Source organism: Bufo gargarizans, chromosome 2, assembly GCF_014858855.1.
Source record: "Bufo gargarizans isolate SCDJY-AF-19 chromosome 2, ASM1485885v1, whole genome shotgun sequence".
In the NCBI taxonomy this organism is placed as follows: Eukaryota; Metazoa; Chordata; class Amphibia; order Anura; family Bufonidae; genus Bufo; species Bufo gargarizans.
The window spans coordinates 546,206,351-546,222,999 of NC_058081.1; the positions used below are offsets into that span (position 1 = coordinate 546,206,351).

The 16,649-nt window shown below is 43.9% G+C and overlaps 1 protein-coding gene across 1 annotated transcript in view; it reads right to left on the reverse strand.

Moving 5' to 3' along the window:
- Window positions 1–16,005, reverse strand: part of LOC122926656 (sulfotransferase 2B1-like) — a 118,836-nt gene extending 102,831 nt beyond the window's left edge. Inside the window, exon 1 of the mRNA XM_044278097.1 lies at window positions 15,961–16,005. The gene's annotated coding sequence lies outside the window, so the exon portion shown is untranslated. The remainder of the gene's footprint in view (window positions 1–15,960) is intronic.
- Between the last annotated feature and the right edge of the window lie 644 nt (window positions 16,006–16,649).

A 16,649-nucleotide genomic window follows, 5' to 3' on the forward strand; every position in this document is an offset into this window, starting at 1 on the left:
TTCCCTTGCCACCCATTCCAAAAATGTGCTAAACGACTCAAAATAAGCACACAAAACCGAACAACCCATGGGTAGACACCTATCCACAAAAAACCCACCCTCCCAAAAACAGCCCAGCAAATGTTGACTCCGAAATGCCGCCTTAATGTCCACCTTGGCCAACAGTGCCCCCTGCCCATACTTCCTAACCCAACGCACTGCCTCATCGAACGATGTGTAAACCACCGAACACAACTCCGGCGCAATCCCGTCATTAACCGAACCCCCTTTTGGAAAAGAAAGATGGTCTATAAGAAGAAATTTGTTATGCTCCCTCTTAGGCACCACCCCCAGCGACGACACCCTCAATTCCGGCATCGGCAATTCCCCAAAGGGTCCGGCCATGCGCCCCAACTCAACCTCTTTCCTCAACTTCTCAGACACCACCCCCGGGAACTCCGCCGCCGACTTCAAATTCTTCGCCCCACTCCCAACCACCCCTTCCACGAACGGGATGCGAAACCCCGCCCTGAACCATTCCAAAATGAACTCCGCCGCCCCAGTGTCCGGGTACCTACTTAGTAAGGGCAGCATCGCGTCCACCGAAAAGGCGTCCGCCCCTTTTCCTGCCGCATCCCTCCAGTTCCTCCCCTTCCGTCCCCTGAAGCACCTCTGTGCTCCGTGATTCCTGCCACATGAGGAACATTCATGCTTAAATTTGCACTTAGTAACATAGTAACATAGTACATATTTACACCCTCCCTCGTTAAACTGGAAACATAACCTCTTTTGAGAGGCCGCCCGAGGGCTCTGAGTGTCCGGAACCCCTGGCTCCTCCCTGAAAGGACTGCCCCACCCTAACCAGGGCCGTCACACGCATCCACAAACCAATGTCCTTGTGGTCCCACCGGATGCTCATACGAACCGCCTTCCGCTGCCTAAACTGCTCATCATATCTCAACCAACCCAGGCCCCCATACACCTGGTACGCATCCTGGTAGCAAAAAAGCACAGAACAATTTTCCGGCGCCTTCTCCCTAATGACACTGGCCAGGATTGCAAATTCCTGCAGCCAAGTGGAAAAAGTCCACTGAATCAGCCGTTGCCGCCGCTTATCCTCATCTTCCTTCCCTTTATCCTCCTTCCGTTCTCTATCTAAATTAAATCTTTCAAGTGGGAGTAACGAGAATATATCAACGTACGCCCCCTCCAGATCCTTTCCTTAACATCGGGCTTCAAATGGACCCCCAGCGGCCCCTCAAAGCACACGCAAACCTCGCCCCTTGCCGCGTCGTCCAGACGAGGTTCCCCCTTTTCCATAGCCCCCTCCCTCACAACCAAGCCTTGCGAAACCCCCCGCCGGTGACCCTGACCCCAGCCTATTTCCCACTAGCTCCTGCAAACCCAACAACAACTCCCCCAGACCGCCTGTGACGGACGCCCCTGGGCCCCCCCAACCACAGGAGCCCCTCCCCCAAAACAAGAAACCGTTAACGGAAAAACCCCTTGTGTCTCACCTAGCTGCATGGACGCTGTGACTCCACCAGCCGCAATGTGAGGTAGTGGAGCTTGACCGGCGCAGACTACTCCTCTGGATGTCCCCGACTCCTTAGCAACCAAAGAACTCTCTCCTGAAATCGCAGTCCTCCAAGCCTGCAGTACTGGGGCCGACGCCACTTCTAGGCCAGCCTCCTGCTGCCCGACTCTCTTCTCTAGCACAAGGCCGCCATCTTGACCTCGCCGCTCACCTGGATGCGATTGCCTCGCTCTCCCACGCTGGGCACACTCACCCCCGCCTGGGGCAGCTGCCGACCCCGCTCCAGCTCCCCCACCGCTTGCTGCAGAGGAGGAGGCGTAACTGCACCAACAGCGTCTCTACCTCAGACAACGGGGCAGACATCGTTCGAACAGGTAACCGCTGCACTCACTACTGAGCTGCTATACCACGTCTGGCCCCCCGTACTGACCCTTTTGCAGCCCCTGCTACCCCCTTATAAAACCTAGTCCCCTGCACGCCGCCCCCTTCTCCCATACATTAACCCCTCCCTGACCTTCCTTCACCTAAAGCTCCCTCCCAACCCGGTCATGCCAGGCCTCTCCCCAGGCTTTTAGCCCCAGGTCCGGCCTGAACTTGTCTTTCATTACCCATTGGATGTCTTTTGACCCTCCCACCCCCCACAAATGTATCATGTGTGATTGGCCGGGAGAGGGTAGCCACACCTGCGAGCAGTTGTTAAAGTACATCAAGCAGCAAACTTCCCGTTGGCTTTCAACCCGCCAATCCAACTGGGCAAGGTAGTAAGCAACAATGGGCACAACATCCTGGCTGCCCTGAATTTGGGAGAAATAACACATACTCCCTGCATGGTGCACATCATCAACATAGTGATGCAACGCTTTCTAAAGCACACTGGCTTGCACAAGGTGCTGCCAATCACTAGGAGGCTGTCAAAACAGTCCAGCCATTCTTACATGGAATTCCCTCCTGGACTTGCAGCAACAAAACATCCTGCTGCTAAACTGCTTAATGTGTGACGTGCCAACTCGCTGGAATTCAAAATTGCACAATCTCAAGCTTTTTAGTCATGCACCAGACAGCCTCAGCAGCAGGGAACATGTGCGGCATGAACTAAGTCATCCCTCTAATATTTATCTTACAATAGATGCTGATGCTCATGCAGCAGGGCATGGCGATACAAGAAGAACTGCTAATGCAGCTTGCTGTCCACCCTATAGCTTTTGGGGACACACAATGGGAATCTGAGGAGGAGGAGCAGGATGAGGAGCAGGATGAGGAGCTGCCACTGCAAGAGGGAAAGGAGGAGTCAGAGGTGGAGGAAGACGATGATGATAATGGCACCGGCCAGGACACACTGTTGTCTCAGTGTGGGGGGGGGGTATCCAGAAAGGACTGGCACCGAAGGGCACGCTGGCAAGAATGGTGACCTGTATGCTCACTTGCTTACCCAGTGACAGGTGTATCATGGCATCAAGCAGTCTGATGATTACTGAATAGCCATGCTTTTAGACCCCCGCAAGGCAAAATGGGGAAATGTTTTTCTCTCGCAGAAAGGGAGGACAAATTACGTTATTATTATGCCTGCCACCAAACTGTCTAAAACAGAGGCAGAGTCACCATCCTCCCACCGCCACAACAGTAGAAGCCGCAGCAGCAGCAGTCATTTTAGTCTCAACATGAACAGTTATTACATGTGTTGCGCCAGTAAACAAGCCAACAACTTCTGCTTTAACTCCCAGGTTCAGGTCTACCTAGACTCTAGCCAGTCTATGGCATGTATCTGATCTCTGCCTCCATGGATTTCTGGGCAGACAGACTCGAACAGCACACATAGTTACATAATTAATAGGGTTGGTGATGCAAATCCCAGAAGGAAATGAGGCTCAGATTTCTACACATTTTCATAAGCATTAATGTTGTTTACTTTTAAGAATTAATTTAAACCCTTTTTAAACTGTCCACTGTTCCTGCTATGACCACGTCCTGAGGAAGTCTATTCCACAGCTTCACATTTCTTACAGTAAAGAAGTTTTGATGCTTCTGAAAACTGATTTTTTTTTTTCTCCAGTCCGAGGCAGTGCCCCCTTGTCTTTTGAGGGAGTTTTTCTCCGTAGTTTTTGTATGGTCCATTTATATATTTGTATAGGTTAATCATGTCCCCCCTTAGATGTCTCTTCTTAAGACTAAATAAAATCAATTCTTTTAATCTTTCTACATAATTAAGACCCTCTATGCCCCTTATCAGTTTAGTCGCTTTCCTCTGTACTTTTTCCAGCTGTAGTGCATCCTTTCTATGAACTGGTACCCAGAACTGAACTGCATATTCCAGATGAGGCCGCACCAACGCTTTGTAAAGTAGTAATATTACATCCCTCCCCCGCAAGTCCATGTCTCGTTTAATGCATGAGAATATCCTGGTGGCCTTAGAAGCAGCTGATTGACATTGTATGCTGTTATTCAATCTATGATCTACAAGAACACCAAAATCCTTCTCTACAAGTGACTCGCCCAGTGTTACATCCCCTAGCACAGAGATTATTACTACCAAGATGCATAACTTTACATTTATCCACATTGAACATCATTTGCCAAGTTGATGCCCAATCACTCAGTGTTCAAGTCAGCTTGTACTTTAAGGACATCTTACATAGACTGCACACTACTACACAGCTTAGTGTCATCTGCAAAAATAGAAATGGTGCTATTAATCTCATCCTTGATGTCATTAATAAATAAATAAATTAATAGAGGGCCCAGCATGGAACCTTGGGGTACACAACTTATAACCAAGGAACATTGTGAATAGGAATCATTGACCAAAACTCTCTGGACACGGTCCTTCAGCCAGTTTTCAATCCAATTACAGACTATACTTTCCAAGCCTATAGGTCTATAATTACCTGTGAAGGACTTAGATCATTTTTTGAATATGGGCACCACATTTGCCTTGTACCAATCACTTGGCACTGTACCTGTATCTAGAGAATCTTAAATAAATTATAAACAGGGGCACAGCAATGACTGAACTGAGCTCTTTAAGCACTCTTGGGTGTAATCCATCTGGATCCGGAGCCTTGTTCACATTTACCTTATTTAAAGAGGACCTTTCACCTGGAAAAACATTGTGAACTAAGTATACTAACATATACAGTGGCTTCCAGGGATCTCACTGCACTTACTATTATCCCTGGGCGCCGCTCCGTTCGGCCGCGATGTCCTCCGGTATCTTCGCTCACTTGGTTATAGTAGGCGGAGACTTAGGGGACTTGGTTATAGTAGGCGGAGTCTGCCCTCGTACTCCTGGGCGTCTCCTCCTCCTAGGCTGTAGCGCTGGCCAATCGCAGCGCAGAGCAGAGTTTTTTTTCTCCCAGACTGTGAGCTCTGCGCTGCGATTGGCCAGAGCTACAGCCTAGGAGGAGGAGACGCCCAGCAGAACAAGGGCAGTCTCCTCCTACTATAACCAAGTCCTCGAACATACCGGAGGACATAAGGGAAGAACAGAGCGGCGCCCAGGGATAATAGTAAGTGCAGTGAGATCCCTGGGCGCCGCTGTATATGTCATGATACTTAGTTCACTTAGTTCCTCTTTAACTTATCTTGAACCATATCTACAGTTAGCCAATTGAGTATATTACTGGATGTACTAAGAGCCCCAGCACCACAGATATCAGCTCCTTTCTCTTCTTTTGTATATGCAGAGCTAAACAATTAGTAACTCTGCCTTTTCCTTATTTTCAGTGACTAACCCCCCTATTACCATTATTTAGGGGACCTACTTGCTCAGACCTTGGTTTTTTAGCATTTATATATTTAACCACTTCACATCTGGGCCATTTCACCCTTCCTGTCACAGCCTATTTACATCCAAATCCACATATCTGAAACACATATGTAAGCATCTCACAGATGTAGCTGATCGAAATGTAGGAAATATATATAAACACGGAAAACTATTAAAGGTGTTGTCCAAGTTATTTTTATTGATGACATATCCTCAGGATAGGTCACCAATATCAGATCTGCAGCAGTTTGATACCCTTGAATAGGAACAAGCCATCCCATTGAAGTAAATGGGATGGCTTCTTGTAACTACACCTGCTCACTGCTGCTGCTGTGACGGCGAGCAGGTAAACAATGAAGAGAAGGCAGTGCTGGCACGGTGCCCATCATCTCTTCAATAAGCTAATCGTGCGGATGCTGGGTGTTGGACCCCTCACTGATCTGATAATGATGATCGATCCTAAGGATAGGTTATCGACAACCCCTCTAAACATCAAATCTTTCTGGATGTTTGTTTTGGGCACCCGGCATCCAGATAGTTAAAGTCTCACCAAGACCTTATTTATTGTTACTGAATAATAACTTTTGATTAACTGTATGCATTTTTAATTCATGGTTGAAATTTCTGCTTGCTGTCATTGGTTACAGCAGTGGCATGATGGTTTCATCCGAAGTTGATTCGCTCATCTCTATTTCTAAAGATGCAGAACTTGTCGGTAATGTTACTGTTTGAGAAACACTAGGTAATAGTGACCACAATACAGTTATATTCCCCCTAAACTATAAGAAGCAAACTCTGTCAGGCACAGCAAAGACACTGAATATTAAAAAGGCTAATTTCCCTGGATTGAGGGCAGAAATTCAGGGCATAGACTGTGAGCCTCATGCACACGACCGTTGTTGTGTTCCGTGTCCGTTGTTCAGTTTTTCGTGATTTTCAGCTGACCCATTGACTTTCAATGGGTCCGTTGAAAAATCGGCTACGGCACCGTTTGCCATCCGCGTCCGTAATCCGTGGTTCCAGTCCGTCAAAAAAATATGACCTGTCCTATTTTTTTCACGGGCAACGGTTCATGGACCCATTTGTCATCCGCGTCCGTGTCCGTTTTATTAATCTTTACCATGGCAAAACTGTCTGCCAGATTTGAACCAAATAAAAAAAAATTATAATAATTTCAATACAGGAAGGAAGCTTCAGGTCATAGGTTATCTGATAGCAGTTTGCTAGTGACCTGTGGTGATACTGTTTGTGTGGTGTTTGCTGGAGAATATTATAATTTTTTTTGAACATGCCTAAATGGAATGTTGAAAAATTGATAACTCAATGGTACAGGAGAGGCCAGAGTTATGGGACAGCAGGCTCAATGTCTACCAAGACAGAGTCCGCAAGGAGGTCTCGTGGGAGAAAGTGGCCCGTTCCATGAGGCGTGTGGAATGGCAAAAAGCCGATGCCAGAGGCCGGGCAGATTTAGGTAAGTGCCAGCAATGTTATTGCACTGTCCTGGCCCCTGTCTTGTCACTATTGAACTTGCTATTAATTCCATGATGTCTTAATAACTGCATACGACCATGGAACATGGAGGTGAGCGTTCTGTCGTATCCCAGCCTGGCATCCTCTTTTATTGCTATGATGCGGTGTGCTTTGTGTCGACGCTGAAGTACAGTCAGACACTGGTATAGATCATACGAGTGTATTACGGTACTGCAGTGGCGGCACTAAGCGCACGGCGTCATAGCAGCCAATGATGGCGTGAACTCCTGTTCTTAACAGGATGCTAGGCCGTGATAAGGCGGAACGCTTAGCTCCATGTTCATAAACTGTATATTTGAATTGCCTGCCTTAATTTATATAGGCCTATATATGGATTTTACAAAAGAATTGTAAACTATATACCATACTCCTACCATTGGGTGTATTTGAAATGCCTGGCCCTAGCTATGATACTGTAAACTGTAGTAATGGATACTATGCATGTGCACCTGCTAGTTGGTGGCACTTGTTCTAGTTTTAATTGAGCATACAATAGTTGTTACTTAACGCATATTGTGCATAAATTTACATACCAATGGCTAGCACGATTATTCACTGGCTCCATGAACGTATTTAATTAGTATAGCCACACTGGCACTACTGTAGCATGTGGTGTATTTTCATCCATTTTTGAATAATTATCCTCAGGGGGCTGCTTGTTTTTTGAGAATTGTCATTTTTTTTTTTATGGTCATTTTTTTCCATAAAAAAATCTAAGCTTGTAATTTTTTATTTTCTAAATAGTAAAGCAGACCAAGACCCGGTAAAACAGCTGCCGGGATCTCAATGAAAGTGGACGCAGTGGCGATGGTGGAGCCAGAAAAAGGCCATATATATACACGGCCCAATTAGAGTTCCTTAAACCGGTCTAGGGATTTGAGGCCGTAAGTATGTTTATTATGGTGTTTGACTATTGATCATCTATCACCTCTGTGTAGGTCCAATTTAAAAAAAAAAAAAAAAAAAACAGCAACGAACAACCACTCTCTTCAGCAGTATGACGAGTCAACACAAGCACATCGCATATGCCCTGCCCTCTGCCGTCTCTCTTCATCCTGTGTGCCACTTTATGTTAAATATAGTCACAGATATCTGATGGGATAGAGTGCTATCAGTGCTGGAAATTAGAAGGGAGATGACACTTGTGCACTGCACGTATTTTCTCATCATACAGCTGATTGACATATATTTTGCCAGGTGTTTGTAGATCATCAATATGATGTGTACCTTTACATTGGATATGTTCTAACTATGATAATGATTGTCCAAGGCCTTAGCAGTAGTCATAGGTGCCTGAATAGTGTTCCCATTTTGGTATTGTTCTCTGTATTCCTTTGTTTTTGTAGATACATTTTAATTAAAAAAAATAAAAAATTTAAAACAAGACCTCGTCACTATGGATACTTCCTTTACCATTATTCTCAAGTTGTATTTCAAGGGGAAAAACTGTTTGTAATCAGTTTATAATAAAAAGGCACAATACTTTGTACTATTATACATTGATTAATGATGCACCAACTGCGTTCCTGGTGCAGAATTAGATTTCAAACTTCCACCATGGCCTTATGAAGCATTAGAAATGTTCTGGAAGTGGTATTTTTGAAGCTTTAATATACAAAAACGAGTGTGACAGTGTACAAACACGTCCAATGCAGATGTACAGAATTTCAGCACTTGGTTAGCTCCTAGAATGTGTCCACCAGTTTTGGCCAGGACATCCCCAAACTACTATCATTGATCATAAATTTTGTTTATAAAATTGTGTTGATGCTCCCAATAGGAATCCTCTGTGAATTTGTTGTTTATATGGATGTGTTAAATTATCATCTCACAAGGATTTTCCACATTTTCCGAAATTATGACTTGTAGAAACAACGACTATAGCACAACTCAATTTTTAGTTTTGGCAAAAACCTAATGTAAAACCTAAATGTTGGACTCCATAGATTTAATATATGTTTATTTCTAATGTTTCCATACAGTACTGTCGACAGCTTGGATGATGATCCGGAGGATTCTGATGTGTGTGGGAGCGAAACTCCAGCTGTTTTCTCCCCCGAAAGTAGCCCCACCCATACCCAGGCTGAGGAGACTGAGCATCCAACTGTTGCACCGCCAACCCTTTCCCAGGGGACCATGGAAACGACCCAGCAGCCTCATCCAAGGCGGCGTCGAAATTTCCCCCAGGTTTCCTCGGCACAAGATACTCGGGAGCAAATTGACTCTCGAGTCATCGAATTCCTGGCCAAGAGGAGGAGTGAGGGACCTGAAGAAGCAGTGGTGAGGGGGTTGGGTCCTTTACTGAGGGGCGTCCCTGCCCACAGATTGAGCCCTTGTGTGGCAGGTATCGCTATGATCATTGAATTGTTTTCCTCCCCCTACAAGGAAGACATTGTGGCCGAAATCTACAATGTGAAGCACAAAATCCTTGCAGCGCGCTCACACCAGATTTCTATGCCAAGCCAACCCCAACCCCATGGCCCACCTGTACCTGGCCCATCTTACCAGGTGGCACAGGAAACCAGCCGCCAACCTTCTCAGTTTTTTCCTCAGGCTGCCACCTATGCCACTGCCCCACAGCAACAACAACAGGTTAGGCCAGGGAGTTCATTCCAGCCTGGTCCCTTCACCAGGGATTTATTTGACCTATAGTGTTGTTTTTCAGCTAAAGTTTATGTTATTTTTTTTGATTGTTTCATTGGCTTATTTGTGCCATCATACTTTCTGTATAATTTCTATGGAGACCTTGGGTTTCGTTATTTAAAAAAATACTACAACACAATGTGTCTTTAGTTTATTAAAAAAGCAAAAACAATTGTGACTGCAACCAAAACCCAAATAACTATGGGATGTGGCTTTACAACCAACTCAACCTTTGGATGGAGAAGTAGCAATACAAATTATATAGGGCAGTGATGGCTAAGATTGGCACTCCAGCTGTGGTCAAATTACAACTCACAGCATGCTCCATTTATTTCTAATGGGTTCTGAAAGCAGCGAAGCAAGGGGGGCATCTTGGGAGTTGTAGTTTTAACACAGCTGGAGTGCCAAGGTTAGCCATCACTGATATAGACCTTTTGAATTGGTGTTCGTCCCAACATCTGTTTGTATGGGGAGCAATGGAAACTAATAATAGTTGAGAGTAGAAGGCACAAATGCACAAACCTCCCTTTTATTTAAATTTGGGTGGTTGAGAAATATAATATTATCCTAATGGTTGTACTAAAACCTATTGGCTATGTGCATTTTCGCCTAACAACACTTACTATTGAGTCTTTGGGTGCCAAAAAAGCATATCATGTTTCAGGAATACATGTAGAATGTGATAGTGTTAATTGATAAATTACAGCTTGATATGAAATATATAACATTCCAATCTAATAAGACACTTCCAAAAGACACAAACAATACTTGTAGTAGTAAACCAAGTTTATTTTACATGGTGAGGCCCACTTAACAAAAATTAATTATATAGGTATTAGATGGTTTTTAGAAACATATAGCAAATCCATTAATGATGTTTCAATAATTGAAATCATAAACATCTTTTTTTTTTTTTAAATAGATTGATTAACTTTTAGTTCCAAAAAACCTCAGCCCGCAAGCCCACGTCAAGGGTCCTCATTGTCTTGCGAGTCCCTACACTCAACTATGTCTAAAATTACAGAAGCTATCTTGAAAACAAAAAAATAACTAGCGAGCACAGAAGAAATCAAACACTGCCACGAATTGCGTCCCTCTGCCATGGCAAGGACCCCTCTGGGCCTAAAAAGTAGTCTGCATAGAGTTCTCGAACTGCAATGCCTGCAGTCCCAGGTCGTCTATGCAGGGTCCGATCCAAGCCCAAACCTGATGATGCGGGAAAATCTTCCATGTCAACAGAAGAGGAAGCCTCGTGAATCCTGGTGAAGTTGTGTAGAACAACACAAGCTTGAATCACCAGGGAAGCATTCTCCGGATCCATCTGTATGGATGACAAAAACACCCTCCATATGCTAGAGAGTATTCCGAAAGCGCACTCAACATACCGACGGGCACGAGTCAACCGGTAGTTGAAAATACGCCTCCTGACATCCAAACCACACTTCGGAAAGGGCCGCATAACATGGTGAGTTAATGCAAACCCTTCATCCGCCACGATAACAAATGGAGCCGGCGGACCAGCAGATCCGGGCAGTCTTCTGGACTCTGGCAGGGCAAGCTGGTTGGCACGAAGCCGCTCACCCATTCTAGAAGAACTAAAGATGCGAGCATCAGCAGTGCTTCCATAGGCCCCGATATCAACCATTATAAACCGGTAGTTACTGTCAGCAACAGCCATCAGCACTACCGAAAAATATTGTTTATAATTGAAGAATCGGGACCCTGAGTGAGGAGGCTTCTTCACACGGATGTGCTTGCCATCCATTGCCCCGATGCAGTTTGGAAACTGCGCAGAAATTTGGAAGCCCTCAGCAATCCGAAGCCAATCGTCCACCTTGGGCTGCGACATCACCGTCTCTCGGAGTTGCTGCCAGATGACCTGGCAAGTGTGATGTACAATCCGAGAGATTGTCGAGGTTCCTAAAAGAAACTCAGAATGCAGGGATGCAAATGAGTTCCCCCTTGCAAGGAATCTGTTGAAAAATGGAAACAAATAAAATCAGACACCAGCAAATCAAAGGGAACATCAGATACATGAATGATGTATAATGTTGTACACAAGATATGATTTGAAACACCCTATGTCCATTGTGGACTTATCTAAAATTTAAATAAATAAATTTGGGTCTATGAGCAAAACACTACCAGCTACTGGGGTGTGGGCAGTACGACCACAACTAAGTTACAACTACTGTCTTTAGCACCTTTGAAATGCTGTAAGGTATTGGCGACTTAAAAATTATGTGAACATTATGCATGATGAGGACAATAGATGAAAATCACAGGGTTTTGCCACCACCACAATCCCACAAAATAGGGTACAGACCGGTTATAGGCTTCAAGCAGGGTGTTGCACGTAGCTAGGGATCCTGAGTGAGGGTCCCAAAGCTTCAAGACACTACAATAATCTGATGCAGTCCCCAATAGTTTGTTAAAAAATTGTTATTTAGTCACTCACACAGCCAGGATACAGGCTGCTGTAACCTGGCTGCCTGACTGACAAAAAACTCAATTTTGTCTCAAAATACTGGCAAGTGCTGTGGATTATTGGAGTGTCTTGAGGACGTTAGCTGAACCCAAGTTTGAAACTTGCACAAAAGAATAGACAACCTTCAATATTTGGATGTTATGTGTCAGGGATTAACGGTTATTAAAACCAAAATCAAAAAATTAAATAGCACAAAACATTATGGGCAAAGAAAGTTTACTTCAGCAAACAGAAGCACATGTCTAACAGCAGCCATTTTAAAAAACATGTTCCTCCTGACAGAAGCACTGCACATTACTGGTGAAGCTTGAAACATTAAATATTGCTTACCTCAACGTGACAATGAGCCTTTCCTCAGGAGAAATGCTGCGCCTCATATTGGTGTCCATGAAGGTAAGGACAGTACGTAGAGGGAATGAAAGTGTCCTTTCTGGTAACGTTGCGAAACAATCGGATGGACCCAAAATCGCCGCCTTCTACTAGGTTCCTCAGGCAACAAAGGAGTGCGTGGTCCCCATCGCCGAGAAACAAGCCAATGCATTAAGACCTCGTCCTCAGATGCATCATCCATGGTGAAACAGCAAAGACAAGCAACCAAAATAACCTCTGTACTCTGTGAAGACTACAGAAAATGGCCACAAAACAAAACTCAGGTGAACTTCATTTATACCAGTATCCTGGGTGGAGTTATTAAAATTTCATTTTTTTCACCATTCCTTCTTTAATGACGGTCTGCCAAAAAAAAACGGAAACACGGACACATGGAAACACAATGGAAGAAAAAACGGACACGGATCACGGAACAACGGAACCCCGTTTTGTGGACCGAGAAAAAATACTGTTGTGTGCATGAGGCCTAATACTGAGGATAAATGGGAGAGCTTCAAATCACATTGAGTAATTGCACAAACAAATGTATTCCTTTAGGTAACAAGTATAAATGGCTAAAATTACATCACAGGGTGATGGCTAAGGCCCCTTTCACACGGGCAAGATTTCTGCACGGGTGCAATGCGTGAAGTGAACGCATTGCACCCGCACTGAATCCAGACCCATTAATTTCTATGGGGCTGTGCACATGAGCGGTGATTTTCACGCATCACTTGTGCGTTGCGTGAAAATCGCAGCATGCTCTATATTGTGAATGGGGCTGTGTGAAAATCGCAAGCATCCGCAAGCAAGTGCGGATGCGGTGCAATTTTCACGCACGGTTGCTAGGAGACGATCGGGATGGAGACCTGATCACTATTATTTTCCCTTATAACATGGTTATAAGGGAAAATAATAGCATTCTGAATACAGAATGCATAGTAAAATAGCGCTGGGAATGCATAGTAAAATAGCGCTGGAGGGGTTAAAAAAATAAATAAAAAATTTAGCTCACCTTAATCCACTTGCTCGCGCAGCCGGCATCTCTTCTGTCTGTCTTCTGTGCTGTGTGCAGGAAAAGGACCTGTGGTGACATCACTCCGGTCATCACATGATCCATCACATGATCCATCACCATGGTAAAAGATCATGTGATGACCGGAGTGACGTCACCACAGGTCCTGTTACTGCACACAGCACAGAAGACAGGCAGAAGAGAAGCCGGGCTACGCGATCAAGTGGATTAAGGTGAGTTAAATAATTTTTTAACCCCTCCAGCGCTATTGTACTATGTATTCTGTATTCAGAATGCTATTATTTTCCCTTATAACCATGTTATAAGGGAAAATAATACAATCTACAGAACACCGATCCCAAGCCCGAACTTCTGTGAAGAAGTTCGGGTTTGGGTACCAAACATGACGATTTATCTCACGCGTGTGCAAAACGCATTACAATGTTTTGCACTCGAGTGGAAAAATCGCGGATGTTCCCACAACACACCGGCACCTTTTCCCGCAACGCCCGCGTGAAAGAGGCCTAACAGTAGATTGGCTGGCTGCATGGCATTATGGGTCATCTCGCATTCCTGGGCTTCCTGGGGAATCTGTTACAGGCACTCCATTATTCATTCCGCCATAATAGCAGTCTATGGCCAGCATAACGGAAGGCCATAGGGTAATTTCACACTAGCGTTTTTCTTTTCCGGCACTGAGTTCCGTCCTAGGGGCTCAATACCGGAAAAGAACTGATCAGTTTGATCCCCATGCATTCTGAAAAGAGAGAAATCTGTTCAGGATGTCTTCAGTAGTGATGAGTGGCAGGGGTCATATTCGAATTCGCGATATTTTGCGAATATTTTGTAGAATATTCGTTGAATATTCACAAATTCGAATATTCGTTATATTCTACGCTTTATTTTGCTCGAAAAATCGGCAAGGTAATGATTGTGTAATATGCTAATTTTCGTAATTCGAATTTTCGTAATACAAATTTGTTATTGTGAATTTTTCAACTTACAACTATTAGACAAAGAAGATTATAGCACTATATTAGCTAAATTGCTCTATATTTGTTTTTTTTCGAATATTCGCTATATTGCTATATATTCTTGTTTTAGAATATTATGAATATTCAAAAAAACAAAGTTATAGCAATATAGCGAATATTCGGAAAAAAAATCGAATATAGAGCAATTTAGCTAATATAGTGCTATAATCTTTGTCTAATAGTTGTAAGTTGAAAATTTGCAATAAAATATTCGTATTACGAAAATTTGCATTACGAAAATTCACAAACACTACTCCTAAAGTCAAATATACTGCAGCCTTCTCATTGGCCCACAAACTAGAAGCAGGGAGGGATCATGTGTACTGATTAAAAAAAATATTGAATATTCGAAATTACGAATATATATCACTATATTCAAAATTTTCGAAGTACCTATATTCGTGATAAAAATTCGAAATTCGAATATTCGTGATCAACACTAGTCTTCAGTTTAGTCACTGAACGGCGTTTTGGACGGAGGAAATACTGCAGCATGCTGCGGTATTATCTCCGTCCAAAATTCCAGAAATGTTTTTAAAAAAATAGAAATGGATACATTTGTCCATATCCGTTCTTGCAATGCATTTGTGAGATGGATCCGGATCCGTCTACAAATGCTGTCCATTTGCATGCAGATTGCCTGATCCGGATCACTCTGCCGCAAGTGTGGATGTAGCCATAGACTTCTATTATGATGGAATGAATAACGGAATGCCTCTAAAGGCATTTCATTATGCATTCCCTCATGGAATTGCGTTATGGTCCGTGGTAACTGAATTTATAATGCAATTCAGCATATACCCCAATCCGAACACGAACTTCAAAATATGAAGTTCGCTCATCCCTAGTTATAGCTACTAGAGAGGGGTCGTTGATCCAGAGAGTTATTCTGATTGCCTGATTGGAGTCGGGAAGGAATTTGTTCCCCATAAGTGGGGAAAATTGGCTTCCACCTCACAGGGTATTTCGCCTTCCTCTGGATCAACTTGCAGGATAACAGGCCGAACTATATGGACAAATGTATTTTGTCAGCCTTATAAATTATGTTACTATGTAAAAAGCCAGGAAATTTGAATTTGTGGTGAATCAAATTTTTCCTAAACTTCACATCGAATTCCCTTTGGATGCTTTGATTCGCTGAACACTAATGACAACACATGAATTATGATAAGGCTGCTGATGCAGGATTTCCTGGTCTATGGATCAAATGCCCTTTTCTCAAACACTGAAAGACTGCAGACGTGCTGCATGTGGCATAAATTACTTCTACTGACACCTCAGAACTAGCTGGAAGGAAGGATAGTTTGGAGCCTTTTGTCTGCAATTGACTTTAATTGCTCCCACCAGAGTACAACATCCCGGAACCTAGTCTCTGTACGTTAGGAGCCAGCTCATAGTGGCACTTCAGGAAGAACCCTTCTGGAAATGTTATTAGCCCCCTTTTCACAGAAATACACAATAGTATTTCTTTTCATACGTACAACTGAAATGTGGCACATACATGATACACTACAATTCAGAACATGATTTATACACATATGATGAAACTCTTATAGGACGGTTCCTAACAATAATAAAAACTATACATAATGGACTTCTCACCTAGCTATTTCAGGCTGAGGCTTCTGGCTAGATCTTCACTTTCCGTTCTGTATGTGGGCGCTGACTGCGAGGTTTATTGTTAGCACAAGCAAGTAAATGGAACTATGTAATCCTGCCCCTTGCCTATGTGTACACACTCCTGAGGCTGGCAATCAATCATATTTACTAACAGCTTCAGCACTGAGGACCTTCTGCAGATTGTGACAACCAGCTAGTTATAATAAGCCTGGTTGCCACGATCTGGCTCTTGTTTGCCATGCTCTCCTCCAACCCTTTATACTATAGTGGAAAAAGCTCTGTCACCACCAGACATCTGAGAAGCTCTGACAGATGTTCTTCAGAACCTCCTGCTTGAGGTTCCTTTTGTTTTGCTTTCGTTTTCTCATCTCGTTAGCCTCTCTCAGCTGTCATGTAGTTGCACTGATTGCATCCCTTTAAAGGGCTTCTGTCAGCCCACTAAACTGTTTTTTTTGGGGGGGTTAATAATAATCCCTACACTGCGAGCTCCCTATACATAAGCTAAATATTCATTTTTGTTCAGTAGATTTTGTTAAAAAGCAATTTTTATAATATGTAAATTACCTTGCTACCAGCAAGTAGGGCGGCTACTTGCTGGTAGCAGCCGCATCCTCCTCTCATAATGACGCCCCCTCCGCTGTGTGATTGACAGGGCCAGGGAACGGGATCGT